Source organism: Balaenoptera physalus, assembly GCF_965194825.1.
Source record: "Balaenoptera physalus genome assembly, chromosome: 12".
Classification (NCBI taxonomy): Eukaryota; Metazoa; Chordata; class Mammalia; order Artiodactyla; family Balaenopteridae; genus Balaenoptera; species Balaenoptera physalus.
In genome coordinates this window covers 5387864-5405630 of record NC_138897.1, presented here as the reverse complement: position 1 = coordinate 5405630, position 17767 = coordinate 5387864, and the positions used below count along the sequence as shown (strand labels likewise).

Sequence of the window (17767 nt, the reverse complement as noted above, 5' to 3'; positions counted from 1 at the left end):
AAAAAAAAAACTGAGCACCCTATCAAAACGATCATTTCAAATACCCTCCTTCCAACCACAACCTCCTATTTTTCCAGCTCATGCCTTCTAACACTCTGATTCCCAAAACCCTGCATCCCAACCAGAATCCACAATCACTTATCCTACCGCCTCTGGATCATCCCTCACCCCCATCTATATGCTTTTGCTCCTCTCTAGCCTCCTTCAATTTCAAGGTCAAGCACTGTAATCATTACAGTGTATATGCCACCAACCCTGCTGCCTTATCCTACCCTCATCTTACTCGGGGGCAAAACCACATATCTGGTAAAAACCAAATTTGCTTCATCCATGCCTACACTTGAAAAGCTGAATATATTTGGAGATAAATACAACTACATTGACTTAATTTAAAGTCTTTTACTCTTTTAAATACACTGTTAAAAGAAGGAAAAGATAAGTCACAAATGGGGTGAAAACATTTGTATTTGCACCATTTATTACATGACATAGGTGTATAATAATGAGTCCATAAAATTCAGTCAAATTAAGTTTTGCATTGTTGTTAGTGATTATGTGTATGTTTTTATTTTCATACAGTTTTGATCAACTAGGATGTCTAAAACTTTCTACAAAGACACGATAGCCCAGCTCTACCACTTAATTGCTTCAGCACTGAAACATTTGTATGTGTGAAATACAAATAATAAAATTTAACAGGTGCTGTAATATCTTCATTTGAGTAACTCTAACCACGGCATACACTACTTTTCACCCCTACAATTAACACTGAGTAATAAGGATTGAATATTTATTATGCATTTTAACATAAAGAATATATTTGGATTCCTTACATTACATGGAAGTATTCTGGGCAATGCTCTGATAAAATAGATACTAATGATCCTGTTTATTAGTACATAAAATCCTAACTGAAATTTAATGTGGGGATAAGGCTGAATGAAGCTGTGTAGTTAAAAATGTACAGAGTCACAAAAGAAGTATATTTTGTTGAGTACCATATAATAATATATAGTATGTATTAGCCAAATTAAATGCTTTCTGGCAAATATGCTAAAAAGAGGCTCATAGCCTCAAAGGAGTTAATTTTTACTAAATTCAGAAAAACATTTTGTTCATTCACCTAACAGAGATGCGAACAACACCCTTAAAGAGTGTCACGTCAGTGAAAGTGATAAAGATGCAGTTTGATTTGTGGTAAGGAGAATTCACCAAACTCTGATCTACATCAGCTACTCTAAAAAATTCAAGCTAGTCAATGGAAAAAAAAAACATAAAAAAAAAAAAATATATATGTATATGTATATACACGCACAATAAAAAGAGGAACATTATATCTGTGAGGGTGACCTAGTTAAAATTATTATTAAATTTTGAGGGAATTTTTTATTAAATAAGGATTAGCAGTGTGCCTCATCCTAATCATAAAATAGCTGATGACTATCAGCTATCAATGGACTTGACGTCTTCTAACCTTACCACACTCACATCATAGCTGATCTAATTTACCTTCTCAAGATCAATCAGTGAAGCAAGAATATCAGAAAAGTAATGTTTTGTGAATGGTTATTATGTAAGGGCAGTTTATTTAAATTATCGCAATTAATCTTTACAGTACCCTGTGCAATCGATATTAACTGCAATTTACATATGCAAACAAGCTCAAAAAGGTTAAGTAACTTATCGATTTCAATCCACTCAGATTTTTTTCCTTAACTGATGTCATAATATACAAATGCTTATCTTGAAGAATCGCTGTTTTTGTGTCTTCCAAGAAAAAGGGCTGACTTCTTTATACCCCAGGTGAGTAGAAAGAAATATTATAATGAAGACAGTCAATTTTGGATAGTGAGGGGTGCTATCTTTTACTCATTTCATCAGAGCATACTATAAACAATTAAAAGATCGAGAATGGACTACACGGCCACTTGCTCTACTCTTGAGTACCCTCAATTCTGTCTGCAGGAGCCACCAAGTGTAATGTTTTGGATGTTTGGTGGTTCTGGGTAGTAACTGCCATGCCTTTACATATTCTTTACAACGTCACTTGCTTTTCAGCTTTATACAATATCTACTGATGGCTGTCATTGAAAGATGAGCATTTGGCTCATTCAAATGATTTCTACCTTCCCTCACTCTTTTCCCCCAGTGGATACTATTATTATTTTACACTGATCTACGTTTGCTTTTAAATTGGATGCACAATCTTCCATGTCACTTTCAGTTTTAGTTATTTCTTGTCTCCCCACTGTGTCAAATAAAGATACTATGACTTACTACATCTTTCTAACACTGCCCACCCCAAGATTTTCCTCTTTATAACTTTACTTTTTCAATGTCAAGATCACTGATATCACTTACATTCTGTTCTATAAAAAAACCACTAAATAAATGATTGTATACTCAATTATATGTCTCTGAAATGTCTAAAAATTTTTAAATCATTATTTTAAATAGAAATTACTAAGAAAATATTTGTCATTTTTGAGCCAAGCAGTAAGTTAAATTACATTTTATTACATTTTTAAGTATTTTATTATATTAAATCATGTTATCTTTAATCACATTTTTTTACCACTACTATGCCACACAAATAAGTCTGTTTATTGTGTCAGGGAAAATAATATTATCATTTTTACACTCCTTTAATTGCTGAAAATCATACCACATTTAATTTTGCATTCAACCGAAGATAATAAAATGGGTTGAAGAAGATTTATAGGATACTTCACAGTACAATGATTGATTATCTAAGATAACACTGAAGAATATTATATTAAGAAGAGGACTAAAATTAATGCTTACAGCAGCTCTCTGAAGTAGATATCAATATTGTTGTTATAAGGCTGAAAAATTCGGAGACTCATCCAACAGGCATAACTAAAGATGATAAAGCTGAGCTCCTTGAAGAGACCATAATTTACACTGTATTTTTTGCCCAATAATCAACACAAGACATAAAAGGTAGTCATAATTTACTGAATTTATCTTTTCACTTGTGTATGTCTTATTTTCATAGAATTGACTATATTACAATGATACAACATAAACTGGATACAAAAAATCACGAAAATGATAGTGTAGCTAGGGTAGTCCATTAAACTATTCAGTTTATTTTATAATTTATTGATATTTATTCAAGGAGCACTGAATGTAACAGAGCCCATATTTTCGAGGACCTCACAGTCTAATGGAAAATTTATAAACTAAAAAATTCAGTATAGTATAACACATACAGTAATAGAGGACCACAAAGGAGCAGTAGACATACAATGAGAGTTCAGGGAAGATCTTATGGAGGATCTTGCACTGAATTTGAAGTGTAAATGTATGTTGCTCAATCTGTCTAGGGAAAGAAACATGTTTCAGAAAAAAGAAACAGTATGTACCAAAGCAGATTCAAGAAAAACGATGGAGCATGTTTAAATATCTATGTACAAAAGCCAGGGAATAGAGGGAGTGAACAGAGATTATGGCAGGCTGTGAATGTGGTGGGTAGCCTCTAAGATAACCCTGCTGGTGCGAATGCCTTTTTGACCCCCTCCTCCTTATTGTGGTTAGACCTAGTGACTCTTTTCTAACAGGTAGAGTATGGCAAAAGTGACAGTGTGTCGTTCCTGAGATTGGGATCCAAACATAGCCTGACTTCCATCTTGCTTGTCCTTTCTCATTCTTTCTTAGAGCCTTAATTTTCAGGGAAAAAGCTGTCATTTTGTGAGTAGTCTTAACGAGACCAAAGTGGCAGAAACTATTGGTATCTGCTCAATTGCTAGGGAGGATCTGAGCTCTTTAAGACGACTCCACGCTGGTAGAAACTTGACTGCAACTTTGTGGTGCCAGAGGCACCAGCTGAGCTGTGACTAGATTCTTGCCACAGAAACTGGGAGCAGGTCTGTTGCTTTAATCTGCTGATCTTTGCTATAATATTTTATACAGTAGTAGATAACTATTACTATTGGATAGGGACAGATGATAAAGACCCCATAGAGCTCACACTGAGAACATTGGAATCTAACTCAAAAACAACAGGATATGATAAAAATTTCAGAAAGAGTGGCTGGATGAGTCCATTTGTATTTAACAAACATTACTTAAATGTCAATGATTATGAATATATATTAGCGGCAGGGGTGTCAGATGGAAGAGCCTAATAAGAGAAGAACTGGTCTTAGGCAAGAGCAATGAAGTTGAAGAGGAGGGCATGGTGCTCAGAAATATGCAGGATGTAGATGTAGCACAACTTGTCATCATCAATTCAGGGGAGACAAGTGAGGAGGAAGCGTCTAGGTTGATGCCAGTGTTTTCAATTTCAACGATCGGCTTGATGAAGGGGCCACTATTAATCTCTTCCGCCAGAAGGAGTAAGTCTGGGTTGAGTGAGAAAGGACAGAGCAGAGTGAGTTCCGTTTTACACCAGTCAGACGTGGGGTGCTTAAGGCACCCTAAAGTCGACTCGTGAATGAATGAAAGAATCTAAAGGACCAAAATGAGTCACCTACAGAGAACACCAACGTCTACAGGGTGGAAGGAAGACCAGGATAAGGCAAAAAGGACAGAGGGAGCGTCTGAAAGGGTCAGAAAGGGCTAGGGGGGCCCAGTGACATGGAAATCAGGGAGGAAAGAGCTGCAGAAGATGGGAGGAAATTGCCAAATGCAGCAATAAAAATAGTTGCGGGATGCCTGGCAAATGGATACTGAGAACCGGAAGCATCTGGCCAGCAGACCTGTAGCATCCTGTAGACACGCTTTCACAACTGCTAGAGATACACCTCCAATTGCTATCCTGTCTGTCTTCTTTGTCCAGACCCAGTGTTTTAAGAGTTCATTAACTCGTATTCCCCTTTATATTCTAAGATGTGTGCTACCAGAATGCTATGTGCCATAAGTCTATGGACTGTATTCGAAATTTTCCATGCTTTATATCAATGAGAAGAAACAAAACCCTGTCACCAAAAGTCTCTTCCTGGAAAGTTGTCAATTAAATCTGATATTAGTGCTATCGTACGGTTAAGAGGAGAGAGAAACTTTACTCTGGGAAAACTAGGGAATAAAATTTTTATGACCTACCCCGTAAGGAAAACACTTAGAAGAAAGGGCAAAACACACCAATGTGTATCTTCTTAATTCCTCCCTCAGACATTTTCCCTCCACCATTCTTCTAATTTATTAATCAAATAAAATATCTTCCCAATTGTTAATTAGAAAAATTATATTAAAGCCACACTGTTTCCTACTTGACCATCAGCTGATGCAAAAATTCCACTTGCAAAGTAGACCATTCTTTCTCAAGCTGAGTAATGCCCTCCTCCCATTTAGTGATACCAGGGTAAGGAAGATAATGTTCTCTTTAGGCCTTTCCATTTTCTCTTTCATCTGTTTTGTCTCTTTAGTTTTGTGAAATACTAAGGCAGAGGAAAAGTTTGACAACTCGCTCATGTGACCCAAGTAACAAGTTGCTATGTTTACCCTGGAGGTTGGAAGATAAGTTACAACAGATGCTGGAGCATATGGGCCTTAAGGCATGACCACCCTTGGGGTAGCGTTTTATGGGTATTTGGTATACCGATTGGCAAGTTAGATAGTTTTCCGTTTTCATTTATCCAGGGAGCATAAGTGCTCCAAAATCCATGAGGGGCTACAGTTGCCAAGTCCTGTGGTTCACGACCATAAGTTGTGCCCTGATGGTCCTGTACACTGCGTTCCTACTTAATAAAAGGGAAAAACATTCAGCTTTCCAGCAGGGTAGAAGCATATGATCAATGTGTTTTCCCTTGCAACTGAGGAGAAGATCTTTTACTTCTGCAATACCAGATGGATCCAAATCTAATTTTAAGTAAAACCCTGTGAGTGAACAGTCCTAAAGTGAGAATTCTGAAACACAGGCTCATTCCTCAAACGTTTTACAAAAGGAGGTATGTGATGGAAGTAAATGAAAAGTTTCACATATAAGTCACTATTCTCTTATTTTAGTTTGGTGAAAGATATTCAGATTTTTATTCCTTTCTTTTAAAGAAAACAGAGGCAACTTGAGGAGGGAGATTTATGTACAATAGACAGGCATTTTTAAATCCCCTGACATGCTGTTGTTTCCAGCTACTATTACCCAGATATGAAAATTACTTCTCCCATCAGCCCAGGACCTTGAAAATAAATGAGCAAGAGATTTGCTGGATATTCCTGAGCTAAAGTGCTTACCTCTCAAGAGCAAGTTTATGTTTTTTGGTTTGTTTTTAATATATTCTGATACCTCGGTCAAGACTTTTCCCCTCTTATTCCATTTGGGTTTTACACCACAATATTCTAAATGAAAGTTTTCAATTTATATTTATGTTTTAATTGTAAATTCTTGTAGACTTTTAAAAAAAATTTTTAATAAATATGTGTATTTATTTATTTATTTATCTATCCTTTTTTTAGCTGCATTGGGTCTTCGTTGCTGTGTGCGAGCTTTCTCTAGTTGTGGCTAGCAAGGGCTACTCTTTGTTGCGGTGGCTTCTCTTGTTGCAGAGCATGGGCTCTAGGCACGCAGGCTTCATTAGTTGTGGCACGTGGGCTCAGTAGTTGTGGCTCGTGCTCTCTAGAGCACAGGCTCAGTAGTTGTGGTACACGGGCTTAGTTGCTCCATGGCATGTGGGATCTTCCCAGACCAGGGATCGAACCCGTGTCCCCTGCATTGGCGGGCAGATTCTTAACCACTGCACCACCAGGGAAGTCCCTTTTTTATATTTTTAAATGAATGTTAGTAAACCAAACAAACAAAGCAAAACCTTAGGTATCACTTGTAATTAGAGTCCTGTCTATACAGATGGGATTAGACAATTTACTACCTTAATCATATTTTTAATAAAAACTTTAATTTTTTGAGAAGATTCAGGTTCACAGCAAAATTAAGAGGCAGTTGCATAGATTTCCCAAGGTACAGAGATAGCATTCTCCTGGACCTTGAAATCACCCAGACTTGGCAAAGCAGAGTGTGATATGGGTGCCAAAGTCTTGAATTAATGAGTGAAAACAATGAAAAAGTTAGTGAATGAGAATGGTCACAGGCATATGGCAAATCCACCCCTTATCCAATCCACGAAATTATGAATATTTTACCTCATATGGCAAAAGAGGCTTTGTGTAGGTGGTTAAAGTTACTCATCAGTGGACTTTAAGGATTTTCCAGGTGGGCCCCAGTAATCACATGAGCCCTTAAAAATGGAAGGCTCTGAGAAATTCAAAGCTCAAGGGGGATTCCATACACCATCACCAACTTTGAAGAAGGAGGAGGCTACATGTCAAGGAGTGTGGGCAGTCTTTAGGATCTGAGGGTGACACTATGCTGACAGCCAGCATATAAATGGGGACCTCATAACCAAAGAACTAGATTCCATTAGCTGAATGATGCTGGAAACAGATTCTCCCCAGACCGCCAAATAAGAGTCCAGGCCGATGGACCCCTGATTTTGGCCTTCTGATACACTAAGCAGAGTACTCAGCTGAGCTCACCAGACTTCTGATACTCCTGATCTCCAGAATTATGAGATAATAAATGGGTATTGTTTTACACTGCTAAATTTGTGGCACCTGGTTACGGTAGCAATAGAAAAGTAATTTCTGCCCCGTTGTAGGATCATTATGCCTTTTTATAAGGTGGTAAAGTGACAATAATATGGAATCAAAAGTGTGAACCACAGCTATACTCCAATAAAACTTAATTTTAAAAAATATGAACTAGAAAGGACAGTGACCCTCAGGAACATGGGACATACAACGAGATTTTAAAGAGGTAGAGGAAATTTGACATCCACAGGGAAAGAGAGGATTCCGTTAAGGTGGAATAGAGAGAGACCTTCTTAGAAAAGATTCAGGATACCGGAGACCATGAGAAGTCTGCCAGGTGGGTAGGTTCAGAGGCTGAGCTAGGAGTGATATAGAGCTTCCGTGCTATGATGGAAAGTCATTTTCTTTATGTGGCTTGGGAAGAGCAACGGTGAGCAGCATACATCTTTCGTGGGAAGATTTTACGACCTATTCGTGAAGAACGTAAAAGCCAGTGGTTCCATGCTAGGTGAGAGTGGGAGAGTTCACATGTGATGTAAATTTGATGTAAAAAAAACTCATTAAAAAAAAAAACAACAACCCAACATTGAGCTACAGAAGAAATGGACTTAGATATTTCTGTATCCCCTGTCCAGATACCATCTTAATCTTACCCTTTTCAACTTTGACCTTTGACCTTTTCCAAAAGTCAGAATGTTTGCGAAGCTTCTCTCTTATTTATTGTTGCTCTTTTTAAAATTTCTATTTTAATAATTTGTCATTCTCCTTTGCCACCATAACTTCCCTTTTTGATAGTCAAGGCACCAATGCATAAGTATTTTCAATGAAATTGCAATTCATATTTACATAGCAAGTTAAATTAAACATTGATCTCTAGCCAAGCAAATTTGTACTGTCAAATCTAGTCACTAGGGCTTCCCTGGTGGCGCAGTGGTTGAGAGTCCCCCTGCCAATGCAAGGGACACGGGTTCAAGCCCTGGTCCGAGAAGGTCCCACATTCTGCGGAGCAACTAAGCCTGTGTGCCACAACTACTGAGCCTGTGCTCTAGAGCCCACGAGCCACAACTACTGAGCCTGCGCACCACAACTACTGAGCCCACGTGCCTAGAGCCCATGCTCCGCAACAAGAGAAGCCACCGCAATGAGAGGCCCACTCACTGCAACGAGGAGTGGCCCCCGCTCGCTGCAACTGGAGAAAGCTCGCATGCAGCAGCGAAGACCCAACTCAGCCAAAAATAAATTAGTAAAATAAATTTCAAAAAAAAATCTAGTCACTAAATTATTTTAAATAAATATAATACCCTCAAAATTGTGAGAAGAAAAGTATATATTACAACATATCTGAAGAGGCTGTGTCACAGAATAGTGTATTATTAAAAAATGATTATGCAATATATGATTTTTGTTTCAAGGGAGAAGTGCTAAAATTTAGGTAAGAAAAGATTGTTTCTCCCTATGGACCACGTTTGGCTATTGGAGTCCATTTTAAACATTTTACTAGCCCATAAAACACTGCTAATGGCTGAATTTAGTGTTGTAAAATTCTGGTTAGTGAGATTTACTGTCTCTTTTGTAAGAGGTAGTTCAGTATTGGAAGTATTTTATAACGTTAAACCTTGTTGGTGGAGAAAAAGTACTTTATCAGTTAAGAGCTTTACACATTGTAGTGAGTGAACACACACTATAATTCAGATCATAGCTTTTTAAAATTTCTGTTATTTTCAAGCTGAAACATAAATGGCATTGTTTACATAAACTTCAATATCTTATCTATCTGCAAAAGGGAGCTTTGGGAGATAGATCATGTTTAATATATGTATATAAATTAATGCAGCAGAACTACATACATTAGTAATCATATTTTATCACAATTATATTTGTGCATAGCCTTATTAAAATATTTCTTTTAAAGAAGATATAGCCTGTGCTATTAGAAACATCTGTGTTCAAGTTACATTTCCATTTCCTCTTACCCTGGCATTCATCACAGTCATTACAAGTGTTGTTGAATATAGACACCTACCCAAAGTTTAAGAAAGGGATCAAGTTATAGGTTACTGCTCCTAAGCCGTTTACACATGACACTTGAGTCCCACCAGTCTTTGATTTATTGCCACTATAATGCAAAATATGATTTAATAAGTATTCAGCTGTCTGAGACCAGGTAAATGTCTATCCGCTTTATATGCAAGGTCACAGCTCACTAACTCAAGCAATTACATTTTATTCTAGATTACCCTAAATAAACATATTCCACATTTATTATACTAGAGGTTAGACCACAGATGTTCTTTGCAGACTAACATTTTATAATTCAGAATCACTACAAGTAACTCCAATTTTGTGAAGCCAGCTTAGACTTGGCAACTAAAGAGAATGCAGATTTTGAATGCCATTTGTACTTTGCAGTTAAATTTTTACACATGCCTTTTGGTCAGATGGAATTATCCACATGCTTTTTCTTTTGGCCCCGTGGACATTTTCCTCTTGTTAGCACTATGCAGGAGTCCTCTATTCAACCTTTAACCTATGCATCAAGAACTTTCAGGAATGGTATGACTGCTGATTGAGGGAAAATATTTTGCTGAATATATTGCCAACATTTCAGAAAATTTCTACAGAAATTTGTAATTGAATTTGTGCACATTTTTTAGCATGTCTTTCCAGAATTGCTCCAATCAAATCATATTTATTAAGCAAATAATACTCCCTCAGAACAATAGTACAGACTCTGGAGGAATCTTTATTATTTAAGGCATAGTCCATTTCTTTGATGAGATTCTAACCAATCAGACAAATAAAATTAAAACACATGGGAATTAGTGCTTATAAAGCAGTATATAGGCAAGTTCTGATCTGTGCCATAATGTTATCAGTGGTGGAAATTTTAGAGAAACATGAGGATAATGAAAAAGGAGATGAGAAATGCATATAGATTGAGAAGTTATAGCATAGAAATAAAATCCATGGACTTTGACCATAAAGTCTGGGGTATAACTCAGGCTAAAATACTTACAAGATGTGTGACCTTGAGCAACTTAATTAAAATTGCTAAATCTCAGGAGATTTTCATCTCAAAAAATGGAAAAGTGTAATTACTAACTCATAGGGTTTTGATAAAGTTAAATGAGATAATGGTAATTAGCAATTACAAAACACTATGTGCCCATCATTCTTCAAAATGTTGTACATTTATTAAGTCATTGAATCTTCCCAACAACCCTGTGAGATAGATACTATCATTTGCCCCCTTTTATAAAATAGAAAACAGAGATACAGAAAGTATAAATAACTAGTTTAAGGTCACATCTATTAATGGAGGAGCTGGGATTCTGATTCCAGATCTCATGTCCTTGGTAATGCTTTAACATATATATCCACATATTAGGTCTATGAGATCTGATGTGTGCATAAAATTATAACCATACCTTAAAACATTTTTTTCCAAAGGTTAGTCATTTTTCTTATAGATTTCTGCCCACATAAATGATATTTCTGAGAATAGGATACAGATGATACCCATCACAATTTATGCAACCACAAAGAAATCAACCAGATTGGTAATCCATTACAAAGTCTGTAAGAATTTAATTGTTTTGCTACTCCAGTTTGAGTGAATAGGTGTACGGGAGCTATCCAATCAAAGATAACTATTCGTGAAGCTTAAATTTTAGCAGTTGTTATTCTCAATGAAGTAATATTTTGTTGAAACATTGCAAGAGTACAAAATTAATTGCAGAGTCACGATTGATAGATTTCAAAGGGCGAACCCATATACAAGTTGAGTTTTCTCTTAGAGACATGGTAATCATCAACACTTGCTTCTTAACAACATACATGAAACTAAGAGTTTTAATATTCTCTGTTTGTTATTCATACTGTGCTGGACAAATTACTTTTCTCTCCATTTCATAACATAAAAAAAGGGAAATATTCTACTGCTTTTGTGTTTTAAGTAGTTTGCTACCTAACATTTTTATTTCAAGAGAGGAGAAACGATTGATTATATCAATCATGTAAATCTATTTATTCAAGTGAGAAATATAAAGTTGCCTCAGTCTTCTTACTTACTCTGGGAATTGAGTAACATTATATTGAGAAAGCACACATTTATATATAATTTTCGACATGACAGATTACTTACAGATGTGTCACCACTTCCGATGGATCAGTTTATTTCTAACGTAAATCGTAAAAGCTATAACTGCTCAGAAATGCAGATATTGTGCTAAAAATGTCAGATGTCAGTCTCAATTCTAGTAAATAGTATCTTCTGTAGAATGTCAAGCATCTTTAATTTTTGGAATACTAACTGGATATTCCTAGAGACGACATAGAGCTATCAGAAACACCATGATAATAGAATTGCTGTGTCAAGAAATTTGAAATTAATAGCATACAGAAGTGGCTTTAAAAATGTATTATTAATAGAGAAGCTCCACTTCTCAAATGCTTTTTTACAGTTACTCTTGCATTATAGAGAAGTAGAGACTTAATCATCTATAGCTTAATAATGCCTTGTAATTGGACATTTCCACATTCACCAACCTCAGAGTTGCAAAGTCCAGAATATTATCCCTGAATGAGGCATTAATCGATCTTTAAATACACGAACATCACGAAGTTTAATGTATTTTACTCCAAAGGTATTGAGAGTAACCCTAAGAGAGGTGAAGGTGAAGTCGTGACGACCTCCCCACCCACAGGACCATCAAGATGTGGTAACTCTTCCCCAGCTTTACATACACATAAAGGAAAAGTACCCGTCTACGGTCAAAAGAAATAGATAATAGTGCACAATCTTCTGGTTAATTCTGGAAAAAAAATTTTTTTCACCTTCCATCCTATCCTGTTTGTAAAATGAGTTCTGAGTGATAAGAGCAAGTCTAGTTGACATCATTAGAGATGGCAGCCTCGAAAGTGACAAATACTGTCGAATAGCAAAAGAACACGTGCAGGGCATGCTCAGTACAGACGCTGAAGGACAGATTCTATTGCAGCTTTGATAGCTGGAAATTAAACCTTTCTCAACATGTTGATGGGACTCATACTCTCCTTTGACAGGTTGGGTCACAAGAACTGCTAAGTAAAACCCAAGTAGCAACCTCAATTAACTGTTTCTTAAATATGCAAATTGAACAGTAGAGCCATGTATGTTTAAATCTTGAATTGGAGTGTTGTTTGTGCAGATGAAAGAAATTTCAAGACAAAATCAGTATTAATCATGGTAAGATTTTCTTCCAGACCCATGTCTGAATAAGAGCGAAAAATAAGATTGTTTAAACTTTCTGCCTTGCAAACAGTTTGCAATAGTTGTATTCAGATGGCTACAAATTGTGAACTATTAGTGATATTTATTTCTATATCCTACTTGATTTATGCACTTTGTAATGACTGTAAATGCACCAGGGGGTATTTAGTCTGTATCAGGTAAGAATATTTGATTACTCTTCTATAATTTTGATTTACATGGGAAGTGTTTACCTTACATATAAAACAACATAAAATCTATGGCATTTTTAAGTTTTTTCACCTGAGTGCAGATTCAAGAAAAGAAATAAGTACTCCACGTGTAATTTGAGTGTTACTTTTTTTTCTGCTCTTAGGTAAAGTAAATACATATACAAATATAACAGTCTACAAATGTGCAAATAAATCCTCAACTATTTTGAAAAAAAAGAATTTTAATCTTAGGATATCACTCTGAGCAAATCAGGAAGAAAAAGCCACTACAAGTTGCAGAAGTAAGAAAGCTTATATACAAGGACCAGAGAATGAAGGAAAATATAAGCGGCACCATGCCCAGGAGGGCTGCAAAGTGAAAGCTTGTGGAGACGCCCGCAGATCGCTTTGACAGTGGCCTGGTAGCCCCTGGGGACATGTGCGCAGCATCGGGCCTGTTGCAACCCCTGTACTAGTAGAAACAACCTCCTGTGTAAACATCTCTGAATCTTAGTATCAAGAAGCTTTCTGTTTAACTTACTGATAAAAAGATATATCATTAACTACAGCCCAGATGTCAGTGCTTCTGTAAAAGAAAAGGAATGAAATTAATGTAAAGATAAGCAGGTTGGGCCCAGAATAGTTTTTTCATCCACCAGGTATTTGAAGTTAGTGGAAAAATCCTATTCTCAGAGTGGCAATCTGACCTACGTCCTCACTCGTAATTGCCGTCTTGCACTTAATTCACAGGAGTGCTCAGATCAAAGCTTGGGCTCAGCTGAATCACCCTTCCAGGGATGCAATTTCCGGGAGAATTGTCACTTTCCCTGAAGCTTACATTTCTGGACATTGTAATAGACAATAATTTGCAGTTTACTAAAGGGTGTTTATGGGTGACTTTTTCATGTCGTTTTTCAAGACAGACTTATTTCTATAAGTGTATTTCAGCAATGATGGGGCACATTCAAGCTTTTTACCATTAAAGTTGAAACAAACAGAGATCAAAATCACCATAAGCAGCTGCTCTTTCTTCTAGTGATCAAGACCAGAAATTGTTAATTCAATAATAGAGTTTTGAGAGTATAAGACATTTAATTTGTTATCACAACTGTCAAATATAGCTTGACTGTGATTTCAGCATAAATAAGATATTAGAAGAAGGTAACTTTGAATTAAATAAAGACATAGACCCCATGCATACATGTCTGTATATGTACATATATGTTCTGCATGTTCTTTTGAGTGATGTGCAGACTCCCTGATTCATACCCTTGAATTACAGGTACCCATGACTCTAGCACTGCACATCTTCAGTAACAAAAACAGAAACAAAACAAACAAATAACTAAAAGTAATAAAAACCCAAGCGCCTCCTAACACCTCACATTCTCATGATAACCACTGTATATGAAAACATACTCTATTATATAAATAAACCATAATTGAAATAGTTCATTTCAATTTTTCATATGCTATGAAGCCATGGAAAACATGAAGAAATATGATGATGATAGATAGATAGATATAGATAGATAAAATAGGACAGTTTGAAAGGATATATACTGTATGATTTCAATTATATGACATCCCAGAAAAGGCAAAATCATAGAGACAGTAAGAAGATGAGTGGTTGCTAGGGGTCTGTGGGGAGATAGGGAGGATGAATAAGTAAAGCACGGGGGATTTTTTAGGGAATTTATACTATTCTGTATGACACTGTGATGGCAGATACGTGACATTATACATTTGCCAAAATCTATTGAACTTAACCAAAAGCATGCAAGTTAGAAAGTCATTGGACAGTTAGGGCATCCTGGGAAAGATTGTGACAAGAGAATCTAACTGTATTACAAATGCATGAAACATCCTCACGCCAAGGGATGGGGGTGAGGTGCTCATCCTAGAAACGTTGGAAATAGGTGGAGTCTGTAAGACTAAAGGCAAAATGTACTGTGTACAAGCACTGTCTTCTAGTTGATAAAGTGATTTCCAAGGGGATATACAGGTTCACAATTCTGATGCTGCTATGACAATTCTGGTGCATGCATACTGGCATTAAACACGTAAGGACAAAGAGATTTTTCACTGTTGGAGCAGGACTTCACAGACAAACAAGGAGAGGAGGCTAGAACGATTCACGTGGTCATGCATCAGAGTTGGAGACCTCAGTGTGAACTCATGTTTCACTCAATATGGGTACCGATGGTTACAGATACAAATATGTATGGATACTCACGGATTAGTACACACACAAATATATCCTTGCTCAGTCAGGTGAGATGATCTCAAAGAAATTATGCATCAGTAGCAATAAGCATATTCAGCTCCCAGATCTTGATTAATAATACTGTTCTCCAAAAATGGGAACCAGAGCTCCTTGGAGAAATGGCCGATTCCAGGATTGAGATGGGAAAGATACAAGATGAACTTGCAACATCTTGTAGAGTCAGAAAGTAAGAAAGGGCCAAACGTGCACACAAACACACATCCGTGGGGGATGGGAGTATGTCAAAGGACACAGGAGTCAACTGAAAGAGCTCCCAGGAGCCAAAACAAGAACAATTTAAGCAACAAAATAAATAAAATTGCATTGGATTATGACCCACCCAAAATATAAATAAATAACCACAAGCACCTATTGATAAACAAATGACTGAATAAATTAACAACTGGTGGAGAATTCCCGTGCCAAAGAATTCAAAATAATATACGTACGTTTTCCACCCAACAGGAAGGGTAGCCCAACTCTCTACTTTTTATGTGCAGGTTGCGCATAGTGATTTCCTTCCAAAGAATACAGCACAGTATAGAAGGGGTGAGGCTGGGAGTGGGGGACTATGCAATAGAGAAACCTGAGAAACTCAGCCAGGTGACCAGGTCAATATTAACAATGATAAGGTATTTTGACAGTCGATAGCCTTGATATGATGTGATGAAAATAGCATTTTACCTCTGTGCTTTTCATTCCCCAAACCCATAAGAGCAGTCTATTCATGAGACTAATTCCAATAGAGGAACATCCTACAATATACCTGACCAGTTCCTGGTATATACCCGACCTCAAAACTGTCAAGGTCATCAAAAACAAGGAAAGTCTGAGAAACAGTCACACTGAAGAAGAAATTAAGGAGACAGGACAACAAAATGTAATGTTGGGTCCTTGATGGGGTCCTGGAACAGAAATAGGACATTAGATAAAAACTAAGAAAATCCAAATAAACTATGGACTTTCGTTAATTATGTATTGATACTGGTTTGTTAATTTTAATAAATGTATCATAATAATGTATGATGTCAATAAGGGAAACTCTGTGTAGGGGTACGTGGGGGCTATCATCATCTCAATTTTTCTGTAAATCTAAAATGGTTTATAAAAAACACATAGATGAGGAAGAGAGGATCTCTGTTCTCTAGGAGCTCACAGTCGAAAGAGGAGACATACCCGAGAAATTATAGTCGAGTGTGGTAAGTTTTGTGATAAAAGGAAGCATGGGGCTTATGAGAGTTCAGTGGAGGTGCACAGAACCACGGGCTGCAGACCTATAGAATCTTGGAGGAGAGAATGATTCTGAACTGAATATTACAAGAATCAAGGAGTTAGGAGGAAATGAAAAAATGCAAGACGCAATGAAGTCTAACCTTGAATGCTTAACTTCCTTTATCACCAGAATCAAGAGCAAATTCCCTCGGCTTTTACAGTCATCCCAACTTTGATTGAAAGTTTCCTTTACTGCTCTCTGACTCTGCATCATTTTTAACTCTCTGCTCCTATCAAATGTGGGTGCATCGATCTCTTAAATAAGTCTTGCGCTGTCTGGCCTCTTCTGTACGTGTTCTCACTTTGGAGATGGTGAACACATTTTTACCTCTTTAAAAAGGCTATGCAGCCTTCAATATCTGACCTGTCTCCCTACTCCTGGAAAATTCCCAAAACTCTTCAGTTCATAAGTTCCAAACTTTTTCAAACGCAAAGCATTCTTACCATACTCTGAATCCAATTTGAATAATTCTATTATTTTTCTTAAAATATTGCATTTTGGAATCATTTGCATTTCCATTTACTTATATATTTTATCATCAGTTATATTCCTGAATTCTCCAAATCCTCAACTTGTCTTGGAATCATTGTTTTAGAATTATAAGACTCCTTGGATATCATCTTTCTATTATTTGACAGAAGGAAAGAATAGGAACTCATACTTATTGATAGCCAGTGTATCAGGAACCCTGTAAAGCTTGTAAAATATGTTAACTTTTCAAATCCTCCAAAATGCCTGTAAGTGTTGTTACCTCCATTTTCTGTGCAATAAAGCTATTGAGGGATACTGTAGCTGTAAAACCTACCCAGACATGTAGCCAGAATCCTGAGTGCAGACTCCAACCAGCAACAAAGCCCAGGCTGTCTCCGCTCTAGCATTTACTGCCTCCTCTGTGCAAGCTCAGGAATTGAGACCCATATAAGCAAACGTATTTCTCAACAGTGTAAAGCTGTTTAGTGTCAGAGCCAGACTGCTTCTCACTTCTGTGTAGCGGCTGCATTCCTTGCTAGACATATGACCTGAGGCAGTTTTTCAGCACCCTGGTTCACCAGTTTCCTCAATTTTAAAATGAGGCTTAAAATAGCACCTACCTCCTAAGGATGCTCTACAGAATGAATGAGATGATGTAAGTGAAGTGCTGAGTCGGCAGACACCTAGCAAACTCTGGTGCCATCATTGTTACTATCACTATACCTAGATGTCATGCTATTTCCTTTTTTCCCTTCAGTGCTCTGTGGCAC

General features: G+C 36.8%; 1 protein-coding gene across 2 annotated transcripts in view; it reads right to left on the bottom strand.

Annotated features, from left to right (window-relative positions):
• Positions 1-17767, bottom strand: part of LOC309639110 (uncharacterized protein) — a 191791-nt gene that overhangs the window by 60889 nt on the left and 113135 nt on the right. The window lies entirely within an intron of this gene.